This window comes from Chiloscyllium punctatum, chromosome 9 (assembly GCF_047496795.1).
Source record: "Chiloscyllium punctatum isolate Juve2018m chromosome 9, sChiPun1.3, whole genome shotgun sequence".
NCBI classification, from domain to species: Eukaryota; Metazoa; Chordata; class Chondrichthyes; order Orectolobiformes; family Hemiscylliidae; genus Chiloscyllium; species Chiloscyllium punctatum.
Window position 1 is genome coordinate 25872807 of NC_092747.1, and position 19509 is coordinate 25892315.

Below are 19509 nucleotides of genomic sequence, written 5' to 3' on the forward strand. Positions count from 1 at the left end.
TCATCTTTGTCTTTCCTGCCCTCAAACCCTTTAGGTCATTATTAATTAAAAATCTAACTTCTCAAATTCAGTGTCCCAGCATCCAATACTGGGGTAGTGAATTCCATTCATGGCCCTTTGAAAAAAGTAATTCCTTCTCATCTCTGTTTTAAATCTGCCTCCATTTAGCCTAAAACTAGACTAACGGTCTTTTATTCTAGATTGCTTCAATGGAAGACATCTGCTATGCATCTACTCGTATACCTCGATTAGACCTTCTGTCATCCTTCTAAACTCTAGCATATAGGCCTAAACTACTCAGTCCATCCTCATAATTAATTCCAGAGATCGAGAACTTTTGGGATCTTTCTGTGAACTTCCTCTGATACAATTGCATCCTCCTTCAACTAAAGGGACCAAAACTGTATGCAGTACTCCCGATGCAGTCTCACTAATGCCTTATACAATTCTGTCAAAACCTCTGTGCTTTGATACTTTATTTCTCTCGCAATAAATGCCAAAACTTCATTTGCCTTCTTATTGCCTGCTGTACCTACGTAATAGGTTTCTATGACTCATGCTTGAGGACACCCAAATCCCTATGCACTGAAGTATTTTAAAGGTTCTCTCAATTTAGATACTTTGTCTTTTTGTTCTTCTAACCAAAATGCACCAATGCACTTTGAACTCCATATGTCAAATATTGGCCTGATTTTCTAACGTACCCATATCCATTTGTATATTTCCTAATTGCAACTTATTTTCCCACCTATTTGTGTCATCTGCAAATTTGGCTGTAGTGTGTTCTATCCCTACATTCGAGTCATTAATATAGATTGTTAATAGCTGAAGCTCGTGGGTCAAACCTTGTAGCTCCCCACTAGTTACAGCTTGCCAATCAGATAAAGGCCCATTTATCTTGACACTACTTTCTTTTGATTAACCAATTCTCTATCCAAGCTAATGTATTACCTTTATTCCTATGCGATCTTACTTTGTATATTGGCTTTTTGTTTGGCATTAATCTAATGCCTTCTAGAAATCCAGAAATGCTATATCTATAAAACCTCTATTATCCAGTTTGCTTTTTACATATTCGAAGAACACTAGGAAATTAAACACAATTTACCCTTGTTAAAGCCATGCTAACTCTGAGAGAAAACAAACTTGGGGAAACTCAACAGATCAGGCAGCATCTGTGGAGAGGAAACAGTCAACATTTCGAGTTCAGTGACCCTTCTTCACTCTGAGATTACATTTTGACTTTACAAATGATCTGATTGAAACATATAAAATTCTAACAACAGGCCTAGCCAGAGTAGATGCAAGGAGGATGTTTTTCCTAGCTGTCTAGAATCACAGTCACACAGCTTAAGGATTACAGAGTCGGCCATTTAGAGATGAGGAAACATTTGGAATCCGCTAAGGAACAAAAAGGAGACCAGTGCCTGCACTGTACTGTTCTATGTTAGTAGGACAGTTCTGCCATCTCCAGTACTGGCCTAGTGAACGTTTGCTGCACTTCATTTATAGCAAGTATGTTCTGTCTTGGTGTAGGGAGACCAAAGCTGCACATACTACTCCATTTGTAGTCTTATCAAAGTCATTTTACAGCTACAGTCAGGCATTTCTACTTCTGAACTCAAGTCCTCTCAGAATGAAAGCTCACCCACTATTTGCCTTCATAATTGCTTACTATACCTACCTGGTTACTTTTGTTGACTGCTGAACAATCCAGTCAACTGGACTCCTTTGTACATTCACATTTCCCAATATATTGCCATTTAAATAATACTTTGCCTTGCTGTTTTTCACATTCAAAGTGTGTAACTTTGCATTTATCCATTCTATACTGCATCTAGCGTTTGTTTGCCCCCATATTCAACTCATCTGTATCACTCCTGACGCCTCCATGCATTCTCTTCACAGCACACTCAATAATGTATTTGGATATCTCATCCAAGTCATTTATATAAATATTGTGAAAAACTGAGGCCCAAGACTGATTCCTTCAGTACACCACTATTCTCTACCTGGAAAATGACTCATTTATTCCCACTCACTGACAGTGAAGGAACTATAATATGTTTTTAAAGTCATTATAGTATATGGCTGGGGGGAGGTGAGCATGTAGATTCTAAGTTCCAATGTATTTCCAGCCCATATCCTTCTAGATAGTAGAGGTTGCAAGTTTGGAAGGTGCTGTCAAAGGAGCCTTTAAAAGTTACTGAACTGCACCTACAACTCTTGGCAGTAAAGAACTGAATGGTTAAGGTGGTAAAGGGATGCCAATCAAGTGGTCTACTTCATCTTGGATGATATCCACCTGTTGTTTTGAGCTCATTCATCCAGGGAAGTTGAGAGTATTCCATCTCACTCTTGACTTTCCACTTGTGGCAATGGACAAACTTTGGGGAGTCAAAGGATGAGTTACTCGCTGCTGAATTCCCCAATCTCTCATACTACAATATTTATAAGCCTTCTCCTGTTCAATTTCTGGTCAATGGTTACCCCTATGATATCGATAGTGGGAATATAAGTTAGCCATAGGTGGTGTCCTTGAATGTCAAGGAGAAATGGTTACCGATTCTTGATTGAGGTTCAGTGTCACGCACTTGCATGGTGTGAATGTTGCTTGCCACTTAGCAGTCCAAGCCTCGTGATGTTCAGCTCTTGCTGCATATGGATGCAGAATATTTCAGTAAATGAAACTTTGCAAATGATGCAGAATATTGTGAAATCATCAGAGAACTTTTCCATTTCTGACCTTATGATGGAGGTAAACTTGGTTGAAGAAGTTGAGTCCAGCACAGTAGCCTGAGGAACTATTGCATTTTTGTACTGGTACAGAGATGATTTACCTCCATTTCAAACAATCCCCTTCCTTTGCTGTAAGTATGACTTCACAGAATTTTCCCTCTGATTCCCATCGATTCCAGCTTTGCTAAGGTCACCTAATGCCACACCCAGTGAAATATGCTATTGATGTCCAGGGCAGTAATCTTACCTCCGTGGTATCTAAAGGGAGTTTGCTGGAGTTGTTTTCAAGGGGTTAGAAATTAATTGCAGAAAGGTGGAATGAATTGAATAACACTTTCAATGAGCTGATGTCAGTGTTGTCGACTGATTGGCCTCCTATTCTAAGGTCCTATAAATTGTATAGTGTGATATTACAGTATTAATGAAATATGTGCAGCACATTAATGGTTCTCACACCATGCCACGTATAGCACTGAGATTTGATTCAAACTAAATGATGTACTCCAAGTTGCCAACAGGTTGAAAATATTCTTAAATAGTCCATACATGAAGATCTTCCCTTTTCTCAAATCTGTAGCAACTGAGGGCTATTCGCTTTGAGTTGAAGGACTTAATTATCTTATATTGGAACTCATTCTGTATAGAATTTGGCAAATCATGTGTTCACTGCAGGAGGTACAGTTTAATTTGCAGCTGGAAGCTGTATGAAGTTTCTTTCACACATGGTTGTGTTTGAGGTGAACTAAAACATCCTTGGAGGAAGCTTACTGCAGTGAGACTTTGCACTGTCATTAAGCAAAGTGTATGATTTTTAAATAACATTTTAGAAATCAATGCTCTCACCTAGGACCCTATATGATATTTCAACCTTTTAATAAATGGAGATGCAACTTCATGCTGGCATCAACTTCATGCTTGAGGTTTTCCAGTTGATCTTACATTTTCTTTTTTCTGCCATATAAGCATACCCAGCTTTCCATGGCTTCAATTTATGGTAAATTTGCAATATATTTGCTGAAGCATGGCAAAAGTGTAATGTGCCCCTTCTCCTGATTTGCCTCTGGCTGAAGCAGGATATTAAGAACATATGTTCTATTTGACTCGCTTCCAAGTCCCTATCCTCTCCATCGTAAAGAATTCCGTTGGCCACCGCATTAATTTCGCCACCACGCTGCATCTTATCAGGTGTTGAAGCCTCTACGCGTTTTTTTTTAAACTACCACCAGACTTGACTATTCAATACACTTGTGGTCGGTCTTTTATTTTTTGCCCTGCGTCAACTGGAGTTCATCTAAAGTTTGTTATCCATATACTAATCTGCATCAAATCCTGCTCACTCATTGCTGCTGTGTTCCCTGACCTACATGGGGTTTGACCAAAGTCTTTGAACTTAAAATGATCATTCTTGTTTTTCAATCTCTCCATGGTCTGATCCTGCTATATCACTAAGCTCCTCCAGCTCTAACATTCAATTTCTCCAACTCTGCTTGTTTGCATAACTTCCTTCCTCATTCCACTCCTCCTGCATTGGTAGCATGTATTATGCTGTATTGATCCTAATGTCTAGAATTCTGTTGTTGAACCTCCCCACTGCTTTAAGACTCTTCTTTAAAACTGATTTAGTTATTCATACTAATAAGCCCTCATTTTCTCTGGCTAAGCTGCTGTGAAGCAACCTGCAGTTATTTATTTACAGATGCTATATAAATGTTACTACCCCAACTATAAGTTCTGCTTCTCGGTCTCATCCCCTTACACTGGTCCACTTTAAATGACAACTGGCATTTCTGTATTAAATCCCTCTGGCTGTACTTGTTCCTTTTTTTTAGCAGTCTGTTTCTTGTCAGCAAATTTGGTACTTAATCTACTCTTTATTTCTTCTGGTTAATATTAACCAACTAATGTTATGGCTCTTTACTGTTTTAACAGTCATTTTAGTATGTTAGTTTGCTTGGATTGTACAAAATCTACATTTCCTAAAAACAAAACAAATTGCTGGAGAAAAGCAGCAGGCCTTGGCAGCATCTGTGGAGAGAGAAGAAAAGTTAAACGTTTAGAGTCCAGTGACCCTCCTTCAGAGTGCTGCTGGAGAGTCACTGAATTCAAAGCATTAACTCTTTTCTCTCAAAGTGCTACCAGACTTGCTGAGTTTATCAGCAATTTCTGTTTTTTTTTGTTTTTGGATCTCCAGCATCCACATTTCTTTGTTTTAGAATTTAAGGCTAGGCCTTTAACATCTCAGTACTAAATTGTAAATAAAACTTCATGAAATTACAGTTTTACTGAAGATATATTCATAATAAAATAAATTACATCCAAAATAGTTTTTTCAGTGTGAATGTGATTAATTGAATTCAAAGTAGTAGTTTTTATTATATGTATGGTTTAAAGTTGTGGGGTTTTTTTATCTTTCTGCAGATCTGGAGTCAGACATTGTATGCAACTACTCAAGTCTTACGTTGGTGCTTGTGCATTGAAGCCACATGGCACCGAATCTGTTTGCAAGAACAAAGTGCAAAGGTCACTTTATGCATCAGTTAGTGTTTTTATTTTGTAAAAGCTGCTTTCTCCAAATTTCTGCCTCGTTTAAGTTCTTTTCCATCATTGCTACTCAAAATTGTTTCAGACCAATGTGTTATCACTAGCAAGGCTTTGGCCAAAAAGGCCTATTCAATGGTGAGAATACATGTCACTTTTTTTAAAAAAATTGAGAGTCTCACCACTTCTATTATTGCGATCTTATAAGGTCTATACTGAAATTTAAATCAATGAGTCCAACTTGAATATGATGCACCAAACGCCAAGGAAGATAAATACATTCTTCAGTATTAAAGAGAAAATTGGCTATGTCTCTTTAATCTGATATGTAAGTGTTCTTGATCTCGCACATTCTGATCTTGCATTTTAACAACCATAAAATTTTAGACATGCAATTTGGACATTAGTCTTTCTAGTTACATTTGAGTGTTATCAGAATTAATACTCACCACTGAAATGGCCTTTAATCTTTTTTTGTTTTTGACGATAGAATTCAGGAAAGCTTTGAGGGTTTAAAGGGATATAGAATTAATGGAGCACTCCACTCGATGCTACAGTGCAGTGAATTCTTAGGTTGACTTAAGTAATTCAACATTATTTGTTTATTGTTTGGCCGGAATCTCTGTTCAGGATACAGTGATTGGTTGAGTACCATTTCTTCCCACCACCAATCCCTTACAGCTATTAAGTCAGCATTGTGTTCTTTAAGTACAAAATACAGGTTGGGCTGTATTAGAAATGTCATGGCGTTTGCTTCCTTCAGCTATCTGTCAGATCTGACTCAAAATCTGGATTCACAAAACAAAGCTTCTCCGAGAACCTGTGAAATCTTGCTGCATTATGATAAAATTGAACTCCTTGGAATTTTAAAATATTTTGTTAAGCAGTATCTCTTATTAAGATCATTTGGTTGTCAGCTTGTTTAAGTTATCAGCTGACATTGCAATCTTTTGAAAGCAGGTAAAATTACATTTAAATATTGTATAATTTTAAGTGGTGATAAAATTACAGAAGTTCATGCAGAGTTTTACTACCCTTGTCTTAATGAAAGGACCTGGCTAGAATAATACTGCAGCTTTAAAACTCAAAGTCTTAGTTGACAGGAATTTGTGGGACAATGCCATCCACACAGAATGGGAACAGTGTGCTTAAATTTTTGAAAGAAGAGTGAATATTCATGTCCAGTGAGCTCTTTCTGCCCCGTATGGTAAAGGTTTCGGAAATGAATGTATATGACTGGAAAGCACTGACAAGGGTATGAGGTAAAGCAAATTGAGATTTAAGAAGCATATATTTTCCTCCAACTTAGAAATGGCCACATATCAGAATTCTGTTAAAATACAGAAGCTGGGTTATGTTGCACAATACATATATAAAAATAATCTATGCTACTAAACAGGTACAAAACTTTATACATGAGTATATATATATATATAAATAAAAAACACACCCGTATTGTGTTTGTGGTTAGCTTAATAGACTGATTTCTGAAAAACAAGCTGTATGAGACCTAGATTTTACATAGAAATGTAATCAAATATATTAAACTCAAACAATCTGCTCTTGCAGAAATTTTTATGTTCAGATCACATAATTTAAAGAGAGATTTAGTGGTTAATTTCCAAAAATAATTGTGGATGCATTATATGCACCCACTGCAATCTCAACCTAACAGATCTTAGTTGTATGGAGCAGCATTCTGCTAAATGTAACCTTTAGTAAAGGTGCGAAAGAGTATATTCTGCAATATCAAATACTTTTCAATGCTGATGTTTTAAGATGGTCATGTGCAGGTATGTTTGTTTACATTTGTGGGCAGTTGGTATATCTGCATTCTCAAATAAGATATGCCTCTTCAACGAGATTGTTGCAAAAGATGGGATTTTATGTCTTAGTGTTTCTAGTTTGCAGTTTTAAAACTAGTTTAAAGTATGCTCATGTATCAGACATATTTACTTTATAGCTAATCGTTAACACTTTTGAGCTACATGCCATTTGAAAATTTGAGCTCACTAATCCATTTTTTTAAAAGCTAAGTTTGATTTTTAATCCAGATTGTTAAATACCAGAACAAACACTCTTTGGCCCATTATCTAAACTTGCTGTATCACCCAAATTTTAAGTATGGAACCCTTAAAGGCATTATCTGTGGATTTAATCAAATAGTTAATTTATCAGTGAATAACTGGATTTGCTGGTTACTGGACTTTACTGACCATTTCCATCAAAAAATGCAGCACGGGTTGAATGTTCAGTTTTCCATTACTATGCTGTTAGAGATTTCATACTGGTTATTTAAACATTATCCTTCACTATTTCCAGAATGAAGTACTAATTAGTAGAGAAGTGCTCATGTCCCACCAGAATGGGGAGGGATAAGTTTTGTGGTTCTTAACTTGAACATTCTAGATCCTGACTGAGAAACAGTCCAGCTCAGTAGAGCAAGAGAGATGTCAAACATTGGATATGCAGAAATTCTGTTATCGCAGTTTGGTAGGAAATAGAAATATAGTCTTAAATTGAAACTGGTGAGCTATAGAGAATTGGCAAGTACAGATTTCTAAATATTCTCTACTATTCAACCTTGAAAGTAGAAGAAATATCACTGCAGGATTCCAATGTTTCAGCAACTACTATAGAAGTAAAGCAATTCTGAACAAAAAAACCCAATGTTAATGCAAGTGATTGTCTTGTGTGTAGTTTTTTTTCAGTGAAGTTTTATTTCACCTCATTGAGAAATTATAAGCACATCATCACAGCCTAGTAAGGCATTGATATTACTGCAATTTATCAGATTTTTGCAGGACATTAATGGAAACACTTCAGCATCTGGTTTGGTACAAAGTATAGTATGCAAAGAGGTTGTGGTAATTGTTTTCACGTTGAATTCCCACTATTAGTTTTATATTAATTGAATTGGCACATAGGAACTATTTAGTGTGACATTAACTGGTCCTGTTGATCTACCTGGTTTTAAAGATGTGAGAAGTTGTAATTCTTCAAAGAGGTTCTGTTTATGTCTAGAATCACGAAGCTTAATTTCCCAGTTGATTGCAATGGTCTGAGTTCTCACTGCCCTTTATGTTGCTGATGTCTTTGTAAATGAAGTCGCTTTAATTAAATTGACCTGTTAACTAGGGACAAATATTTCAGCCACATTTGATTGGGTCAGGTTCAGATTTAGCACAAATTAGCTAAACATGGTAAGAAAATACGTATACAGTGGAACACTTACAAAACATTCTGATAAATTTGATTTTATTTGATAGGAATTTATCTTTTTGGTAAATAGCCTTGTTGACTTTCCCCTTAGATATACGTTGCTAGGTTTTCTTCTGTTTGTAAATCTAACTGATTTCTTCACATTTGAAGAGAAATGTATGGTTTGCTCTTTCTTAGTGCTTCTCACTGAGTCATCTTCAGGAAGAAGTAGGTTAAAATTTTGAACAAAATTACAGTGTCTAACTTTCTCAAGTAGCTGTTATGCTACTACATAGGGAATAGTGGTATAGATTTAGGAGCTTGGGTACTTTACTCTGCATCAAATGATTTTTTTTTAACCTGACCTCACAGTGATTAGTACTGAGACTGGATACCAGAAATTAAGTGTACATTATCAGCACTAGTTATCTTGATGGCCATAATTCATGTTACTTTTCAAAAGATAATTGTTGGTGATATCTTTTAGATGGGAATTATTGAAAGTTATTAAATACTAGCCTTTTACTCCTTAAAAATAACTGGTTGATTTTAGGCAACATTACTGCTGGTCATCAGAACACTTCACTCAAAGATACACCATTTGGCAGATCAGTATTTTATTAGAAAGCTGTCTAGATGTTTTGCTATTGCCAACAGATAGGGTGATGATCTCATCACAGACCACCAACTTTGATGGTTCTGACTTTGATAAAAGTCTGCACTCTCATTCCTATTTTCTCTGTGACTGTTGAATCAGGCCGACATTTCATTAAATATAAAATGCATTAAGTATAAATTGTTACACCTGGTAGCAGTGATGCTTATGGTGCAGTGGTAGTGTCCCTAACTCTGAACCAGCTCAAGTCCCCCCTGCTTCAGAGATGTGAAATAGCATCTCTGAACAGGTTGATTAGAAAACGTAACTTTATTGCACCCTCAGTTTATATTCTTTTCAAATGTGGATTTCCTTTGATTTTGCAAGAAGAACAAAATATCTTGTTTGGAAATAACAAAAATGTATTGGAAGTGTTCCGAACGACTTTCCTGCTAAGTTCTTATTGTGTGGATTTGTTATGCAAGTACTTTGTGCTGCAGAGTATATATTAACAGTTGAACCTGCAGCGATGTTGCCATTCATGTATATTTTCCTTTTTGTTCCTGCTTACCAGCTCACAAGCTAAATCAGATTTCTAACTTTTTAACTTTGCCGTAATTTTGAAAAGAAAAATCGATGCCCAGATTTCAATGTGTTTGCATTTTAATTGGACTAAGACTTTTCATACTGAATAATCATGCAAATTTTAAAAATTGGCATGATGTTTCAAATACTTCAGAATTAACATTAGAAACTTAAATTCAGTTGAACTGTGGAAGTTATAAACTGTTCTTTTAACGTTAAATGGCTAATTGGATGCTGCCAGATGACTTGTGTATTTAAGGTTAGCCCTATTGTTCTGGATTGCTTAGCTCAACCAGTGTGCAACGGTATGACACAAGAAAAACAAGCATACAAAATAACAAGGATACTTGTTCAACATAACCAGGTTTTCCAGTTCATTTATGATTATACAAGACCTTTTAACAGATTTTTGTACATCTTTGCTAGATTAAAAAGTACTGTAATGCAAGACTTGAACAATGCATATTAATAGTTGTACTGGCCCAATTCAATGTCATAAGTACTTCAGAATATCAGATTTAAATAGGAGAGATTAAACGGTGTGTACGAGTGTTGCTCCTGTATTTTAAAGAAAGATAACCTAGGAAACCTTTGCAGTTCAGATATGTAATTTAAGCGCTTTTTACCATAAGTGTTATTTAAGTTGTTTAATGATTGATGTTTATTATTCTTAATAGAAAAAAAAACTTTATGGTTTAACTGAAGTTGGATGCTTCTTTGAGCTACAGGGAGCATTTCAGAACACAAGTCTGTGGGCTTTCCTTTTACTGTATTTCAATTGCAGTTTTGGACTTCCTTATTTTGAATTCTATTGGAACACTAATAAAGCAAGAAGAGAATTATGGAAATGTCATTGTCTTCCAAGCATAGTTCATAGAACGCAAGTGTTTTAATAACGCAGATTAGAAGTTACTTATGGAACCTGAAAGACCCACAGTTTACACTTGTGACTATGAAGTGTAATTCTGTTTTTTTTATTTTGTTTTTTGGAAAAGATCAGTTAGTGATCTAAGTGACAGAATTAAGCCAAGAGTTTGTAATTGTATATTTACTGTAAGATGTAGAACATTCAATAACAATTAAAATGTTTACAAAAAATTGATTTATTTGGTGTTTAATGTTTTGTGTAAAGTGGCAGAACAATTGATCTAATTTAAAATCAGAAAGCTTTTAGGGTCTGCATCATTTTTTCATAAAACCTTTATCAGTTTCAGATCTGCACTATGTTCTAAAACCTCTTAATCAATAAGCATAGAGTTTTTTTTGTCTGAGAACGAATGACAGCCTCCCAAAATGTAATAAGGAATTCAGAACCAGTCTTAAATCTTGAATTGGTAAAGACATACCACTTAATTCTCTATCCAAACTAGTACTGGAAATGGAGTACTTGTATTTGCTCAATGCCACCACCAAACAAACTATTTGAATGTCAGAGCATTTATTTTGTAATGCACGCACCTCAATTTATCAAAATTAAAGGCAAAGTACTTAATCTGACAAGTGCTTGGGATTGTTTGTCTGAGAGTACAGGCCCACTTTTGCATGCACTTAAATTACAGTGAAATGTTAGAGGCCATTCAGCACATTATGTCTGTGCAGTTGGTCAAAAGAGTATGCCAATTAATCTCTCTCTCTTGTTCTTCCCCCAGAGCCCTGTGTTTGTGTATTTATTTAATTCTGTTTTTAGTGTTATGATTCAATCTGATTCCTCCTTTTTAAGGTAGCATATCCCAGATCAAGGCAACTTGCTGTGCAAAGCAAATTAGTTTCCTAATGTTAGCTTTGGTAAATTGCTATAAATCTGTTTTATATTGACACTTGTACCTCTAGAAGTATGTTATATCCTCACAAAACAATTCATATTGAAAATGTGAAAGATATTGAAAATCTCTTCTTTTGAAAAAAAAAGGTCCTGTTAATCTTTGCTGTAAGCAAGTGACCTGTTCTCTTATAAATGAGCTCTCTCATTCCTGGTGTTATTTTAACAAATCTCTTCTGCATCCTTTACAAGATCCCAAGTGAGATTCCCAAAATTGAAAACAATACACCAGCTGAAGCCTAACCAGACTTAATCGAGGTCTGCTAAACTTCTTTGTTTTTGTACTCAATTCCATCATCAATAAAGTCAAGGATCCTATGTGTTTTAATAACTTTGCAATTTGTCCTGCTAATTTTAAAAGATTAATGTATGTATGCTAACAGCCTCTTCTGTACACTGATAACATTGTACGCTATAGTTCATACTGTCCTCACTCACCTGAATGGCTGGTTTGCAATGTAAAGAAGTGCCAACAGTGTGGGTTCAATTCCTGCACTGCCTGAGATTATCATGAAGGATTCTCTTCCTCAACCATACCCTTGCCTGAGGTGACCCTCCGGTTAAACCACCACCCGTTGTCTGTGTTTCACTGTAATGAAAGCACCCCTATAATCTGGTAAGACTATGATGACTTTACGATTATTGCCACGCTTACTCTTCCTCACACTTCTGAATTACATGTTACAATCATTTTACTTAACTACATAAATAGTAGGCCATTTGTCCCATCAAGCTCCCACACAGCCATTCTATAAGGTCATGTCTGACCTACTTCAATTCCACTTTTGTACCTCATAGCCCTCACCTGCCCAATATTTCAAAAACTATCTACTTCTTCTTTAAATACTTTATGATATATGATCCACAACTCCCTTGGGTAGAGAATTACAGACATTTATTACCCTCTGAGAGAAGTTCCTTCACATGTCTGTTTTAAATTAGTGTCTGCTTATTCAGTAAGTATGTCCCCTAGTTTGAGATTCTCCCAATATTAGGAGCTTTATGTCAACATCATCTACCCCATTAAGGAATCTTGGTATCTTGCATGTCCAATGAGAGACACACACATACACCCGCGCAATTGTTCTAAACTATAATGAATAAAGTTCTATCCTATTTAACCATTCATGATAAGTCAACATCTTCATCCCGGGAAACAGCTGAGTGAATCTCTTTCGAATTGCCTCCAGTTTATCTTAAATTATGGGGACCAAAACTATGCAGTGCACCTGGTGAAGCCTCACCAACACCCTGTGCAATTGTGATAGGACTTGCTATTTCTCAGCTCCAATCCCTGAGCAATAAAAATGAAAATTCAATTTGCTGCCTTTAGCTTGTCCAAAATCCAATGAAGCATCCCTGCATCCTCTTCACAACTCCCTATCCCACTCAGCTTTGTGTCATCTGCAAACTTGGTGATATTTAGTTCCCTCATTTAATCATTAATACGCATTGTGAATAACTGGGGTCCCAGCACTGTTCATTGCAGTATCCGACTCGTCACTGCCTTCCATTTGGGAAATAAAGCCAGTTTATTCCTGCTCTGTTTTCTGTTTGCCAACCAGTTTTCAATCTATCTCAATATGCTATCCCCATGTGCTTTAACATGTAAAATTAATATCTTATGTGAGATTGTGTGGAAAGTCTTCTGAAGGTCCAAATAAACCACAGCCACTAGCTCTCCCTCATCAACTCACTAGTTACATACTTGAGGAATTCCAATAGATTTATCAAGCATGGTTTCCTTTGCATATCTGTATGCTGACTGTCAGATTCTGCTACCATTTTCTAAATGTTCTATTATTAAATCTTTTAAAATGCACTATAGCATTTTCCCCACTACTGATATAAGGTTGACTGGTCTGTAATTCTCAGTTTTCTCTGTCTCCCTTTTTGGCAACTGTTTGAGTCTGTAGAATCTTCGAAGATGACCACTAATGCATTCAGTCTTTCTAGGGCCACGTCCTCAAGTACTCTGGAATGTAGATTATCAGGTCCTGGGGATTTATGTCTTCCAGCCCATCAATCCCAACACCATTTTCCTACTAATGATTTTATTCAGCTCCTCCATCTCCCTAAAACCTGTGTAACCCAACGTTTCTGGTATGTTATTTGTGTCCTTTTGAGAGCATAGAACCGAAGAATGGATTTAGTTGGTCAGCCATTTCTTAGTTTCCCCATTATAAATTCCCCTGATCCTGAGTGTAAAGAGTCTACAGATGTCTACAATCTTTTTCTTTTCGCATCCTATAAAAACTTAGTTTTTATGTTCCCTGCCAGCTTATTCTCCGACTCGCTTGTTTCCCTTTCTGAATCTATCCTGTTGTCCTCTATTGCTTAATTCTAAACTGTCCCACTTCTCAGGTCTCTTGTTTATGTTCTGGCCAATTTGTATGCTACAGCAAACCTTTTATGAACTGGCACTTGTAGGACTAGGAGTGTGCTGGTAAATCAAATATTCTGGAAAATCAAGAGGTATGCATAACTGCAGTAAACCCTGACCAAAGCTTTGAGACATCAACATCCTTCAGACTATTTATGTAAAAATATCAACACACTTCCTAAAATCAATGTAACAATGCACTGTAGGTAATTTAAAAAAAAGTAGGGTGTATAAACTCTCTCATACTATGTTTACAGGTACATATTCTGATATCGTGGTATTTGAGGGATATAATTTTTGCCAGTTCACCAAGACTGCCAGCTGATGAGATGCTGGTTAAAAATAAGTTTGCTGTACTTCTAATTTTTCTTGTTTGGCTACCTGTCCCGTGTTACCTTTGCGCCAGACAGGAATGAATAATTGTTGTAGTTTACCTATGCACTCTTTGAATGTCTTTACAGTGACATCCTTTTAAGTAACATTCCCAATCTATCGTAGCTGTGCCTCACCATTATAATTTATTCTATTTAGATTAAAGATCCTAGTCTCAGAAACAACTGTTACTCCTCTTCTTGTTGAAGAATTCTATCATTTGGTTGCTCATGCCAAACTGGCGTCATGCAACTAGATTTCCAATTATGTCTTTCTCATTACACACGACCCACTCTAGGGTATCCTCTTCTCTAGCTGGTTCCTCGGTGTATTGGCCCAGAAAAAAAAAGCACACGTGTACTGTAAGCATTCCTCCCCTATGATATTGTTGCTAATTTGATTTGCCCAATCTATATGCAAATTAGTCATCCATAATTACAAATGTTCCTTTAGTCCATGTATCACTAATTTATTGTTTAATGCTATTCCCAACATCACCCCAATGGTGTGTGGAGGGAATGTCTAGATAGAACCTCCACAAATATTGTTTTCCCCTTGGTATTTCTCGGCTCTCCTATGGATTCCACATCACTGGAACTAATATCCTTCCTCAGTATTGTGTTCATTTAGTTTTTAACCAGTAATGCAACTCACCTTTACTTTTTTTGTCTTTTATAACTCAGTAATCAATACTCCTGGATGTTCCGTTCCCATCCCTGGTTACCCTACAGCCACATCACTCTGATCCTGATTATATTATCGACTTTCAACCTGTTAGTTTCTCCAGTGCAACCTTCTTTATTGATACTAATTTCTTTCAACTTCTTATTCCCCCTAGCCACTTAGAGTCATAGAGATGTACAGCATGGAAACAGACCCTTCGGTCAAACTTGTAAATGCTGACCAGATATCCCAACCCAATCTAGTCCCACCTGCCAGCACGAGGCCCATATCCCTCCAAACGCTACCTATTCATATACCCATCCAAATGCCTTTTAAATGTTGCAATTGTACCAGCCTCCACCACTTCCTCTGGCAGCTCATTCCATACCTGTACCACCCTCTGTGTGAAAACGTTGACCCTTAAGTCTCTTTTATATCTTTCCCCTCTCACCCTAAACCTATGCCCTCTAGTTCTGCATTCCCCCATCCCAGGGAAAATACTTTTGTCTATTTATCCTATCCATGCCCCTCATTATTTTGTAAACCTCTATAGGGTCACCCCTCAGCCTTTGACACTCCAGGGAAAACAGCCCCAGCCTATTCAACCTCTCCCTATACCTCAAAACCTCCAACCCTGGTAACATCCCTGTATATTTTTCCTGAGCCCTTTCAAGCTTCACATCTTTCTGATAGGATGGAGACCAGTATTGCAAGCAATATTCCAACAGTGGCTTAACCAATGTCCTGTACAGCAACATGACCTCCTAACTCAATACTCTGACCAATAAAGGAAAGCATACCAAACACCGCCTTCACTATCCAATCTACCTGCGACTCCATTTTCAAGGAGCTATGAACCTGCACTCCAAGGTCTCTTTGTTCAGCAACACTCCCTAGGACCTTACCATTAAGTGTATAAGTCCTGCTAAGATTTGCTTTCCAAAAATGCAGGACCTCCCATTTATCTGAATTAAACTCCAATCTGCCACTTCTCAGCCCATTGGCCCATCTGGTCAAGATCCAGTTGTAATCTGAGATAACCTCCTTCGCTGTCTTCTAGACCTCCAATTTTGGTGTCATCTGCAAATTTACTAACTGTACCTCTTATGCTCACATGCAAATCATTTATATAAATAATGAAAAGTGGACCCAGCACAGATCCTTGTGGCACTCCACTGGTCACAGGCTTTCAGTCTGAAAAACAACCTCCACCACCACCTTCTATCTTTGAGCCAGTTATGTATCCAAATGGCTAGTTCTCCCTGTATTCCATGAGATCTAACCTTGCTAATCAGTCTCCCATGGGGAACCTTGTCGAATGCTTTACTGAAGCCCATATAGATCAAGTCCACCATTCTGCCCTCATCAATCCTTTGTTACTTTAAAAAACTCAAATCAAGTTTGAGGCATGATTTCCCATGCACAAAGCTATGTTGACTATCTCTAATCCACCCTTGTGTTTCCAAATACATGTACATCCTGTCCCTCAGGATTCCCTCCAACAACTTGCCCACCACAGACGTCAGGCTCACTGGTCTATAGTTCCTGGCTTGTCCTTACCACCTTTCTTAAACCGTGGCACTATGTTAGCCAACCTCCAGTCTTGCAGCACCTCACCTGTGACTATCGATGATACAATTGGATTTCTTAATTCTGAGATTACCTCTGCATTGGAAACAGATGCAGAGTAATCATCTAGCCTCTTTCCTATCTCATTATTCCTATAAATCTCCTGACTATGCCTCCAATTAACACATGTTTTAGCTGGAAGTTTCCTCTGTATGTCCGTTTACAAATCTTCCTCAGTCCATTGTTTTTTTTTCGCTAGATTACACTTGCATTCTCTTCTCCCTTTCCTTTATTCTTAAAAGACTCCCACTCATCAGGTTTACTACATTTCTGGAAAGTTTGTAAGTCTTTTAATCTGTTATACAATACTTAATTTCCTTTGTCAGCCACAGCTGACATTTTTTGAGTTTCTGCATCATTTGAAAATATAATGTCTGATTTCACATGAATGCCAATGATGCCTAACTCTACCTCATTACCACCCTTCTCCAGAGTCTCAGATTTGCCACATTTTGGAGCAGCAAACTAGTGCTGGATGTGCACAAATTACTTCCAGCTGAACATTTGGGAAGAACCATTATCTTTGTCGTCTGGAACAAACAAGTGGCAGATGAAGTTCAATGTGGAGAAGTGTGAGGTGATGCACTTTGAGACAAAGAACATAGTAAAATAAATGGTGTACAGAAGCGAAGAGATCTTATATCAGTCATTAAAGAAGGCAAGACAGACAGAACTGTAAATAAAGCTTGTAATTTTCTTGGCTTCATAAATAGGGGCTTAGACTACAAGAGTAGGGTGGTTATGATGGACTAGTATAAGATGCTGCTTAGACCTCCACTATGGTATTGTGTATAGTTATAGATGCCACACCGGCCATCCAAAATTGCTGCCCCTATCCTAATTGCATTTCGATAAAACCTTTCACAAACACAGGTGTCCCAGAATGTTTTACATCCAACAAGTGCATATTGTAGTCTCGTGATAATGTTCAGATACTGTTTTTGTGAGGTTAACTTGGTGGGGGGGTAATACTTGCTAGTGAGTATAATTTTTATTTGGCCAAAGCATGTCGCTTCATAAATTATGAAAGAAAGAAATATATATATATATATATATATATAAACATTTCATAGGAACCCCTGAACAACATATGTGTACCTACACCAAAAGTACTGCAGTGGTTCAAGGTGGCAGCTCACCACTACCTTCTCAAGGGCTACTGGGGATGGGTAATAAATGCTGCCACTGATACATCCTATGAGTGAATGAAAAATGCAGCTAAATTAAATAATTTTTGAGTGTGGTCACTTTTTTTTAAGGAAACTTGACAGCCTCTTGTATACAAGACCAATAATCTGATTGTCGGACACTGATAAATATTAGAGGACACCTTCAGCATTCTCCTGCTCTTAAGTGCCAGAGGATACTTTGCATTCACTTGAGACAATAGGCAGTGCTTCATTTTAGCATATTTAGCTAAGATAATGCACCATTGTTTTATTGGTACACCAAAACTGGGCCTTCAAGATCTCAAGTTGAGACTTAAACTCCCAACATTCTGACTCAATTATTCACAATTATGACATTTTAAACGAGTGAAGAAGCTTAGACTGTCCTCAAATAAAATTTGACACCTAGACTTTGAAGGAGGTAGTCCTGTCCTGTAAATGGTGACTGGCTATGTTTCACTCTTGTTTAAATTTTCCAACTATTTATAGTTTTGTTTAATGTGATCTTGTAGTCATGCAGTACTAGGGTTCCATCAATAGATGCTGCTATTTGTCACTAATTTGACCTACAAAGAATTACAAATAGCAATGCGGTGATTAAATGGTGGCAAGGCACGTGTAGTTCTGAAAACAATGGTAGTCTAACTCACTTCAAAATTCACATAAAGACTGGAATAAAACTCCTTTCGATCCTCGAAGTGATTTCTTTGAATTAGTGATTTTGATTTCCATCTTTTGAACTTAATTTTCCATTTGCTATTATAACTATTCTATTGTTGCTTTCAATAACGATAGTTTTTTTTTCTGGTCTCGGCGTTTGCACGACTTCCTGAGAGTAGCTGTCACACCAAGGACACTTGAATTCAAATTTCCAGCCATAAATTGGGTTTGACATTTCTTTCTCCCGCATTGGCTGCCGAAAGTAAACCAGATGCTTTGAGGTGTGAGCAATGTTTGAAGCTTTCTAGGTTTGTCTCCATTGGCAGTAAGCATTGCTGCCCTAGAGGGTGCATTTTGGGTACTCAGAAGACTACTGAGTGAAGATGTTATCGTTGATCAGCAGTCAAACAACCCATCACAGACCAAAATAGAACTGCGGGTGCTGGATATCTGATGAACCAAAATGGTCCGCTGCCTACGTGGGCGGCATGGTGACTCCGTGGTTAGCAGTGCTGCCTCACCGGACCAGGGTCCCAGGTTCGATTCCAGCCTCTGGCAACTGTGTGGAGTTTGCGCATTCTTCCCATGTCTGCATGGGTTTTCTCTGGGTGCTCCGGTTTCCTCCCACAGTGCAAAGATGTGCAGGTCAGGTGAATTGGTTGTGCTAAATTGCTATAGTGTTAGGTGCATTAGTCAGAGGCAAATAGGACTGGGTGGGTTACTATTTGGAGGGTCGGTGTGGACCAGTTGGGCCCAAAGGGCCTGTTTCCACACTATAGGGAATCTAATCTAATCTACCAGAATGCAGCTGCCTGTACCGTTTTGCACCTGACGTTTTCGTTTTTTCCTCCTCATGGTTTCAACTAAGTCTGTTGATACAGCAAATCAGTTTGTAGATTAATTCATAGCTTTTGACTCAAGAACCTGTCCTCAGGGTAGAGGGATCATTTGTCCATAGCGGGTTTCCAAATGTTATTCACCTAATGTTTGAGTCGACACCTTTGACATGTGCATAGTAGCCATGATGTGGAGGTGCTGGTGTTGGACTGGGATAAACAAGGTCAAAATTCACATCATGCCAGGTTATAGTCTCAACAGGTTTATTTGAAATCACGAGTTTTTGAAGCGCTGGCCCTCTCTCAGGCGAAGTCACTAT

The 19509-nt window shown here is 37.5% G+C and overlaps 1 protein-coding gene across 3 annotated transcripts in view; it reads left to right on the forward strand.

Annotated features, from left to right (window-relative positions):
* Window positions 1–10760, forward strand: part of fam168a (family with sequence similarity 168 member A) — a 116069-nt gene extending 105309 nt beyond the window's left edge. For all 3 annotated transcript variants that reach the window (XM_072577076.1, XM_072577078.1, XM_072577077.1), the window contains one exon: window positions 5158–10760. The gene's annotated coding sequence lies outside the window, so the exon portion shown is untranslated. The remainder of the gene's footprint in view (window positions 1–5157) is intronic.
* The last annotated feature ends 8749 nt before the right edge of the window (window positions 10761–19509 follow it).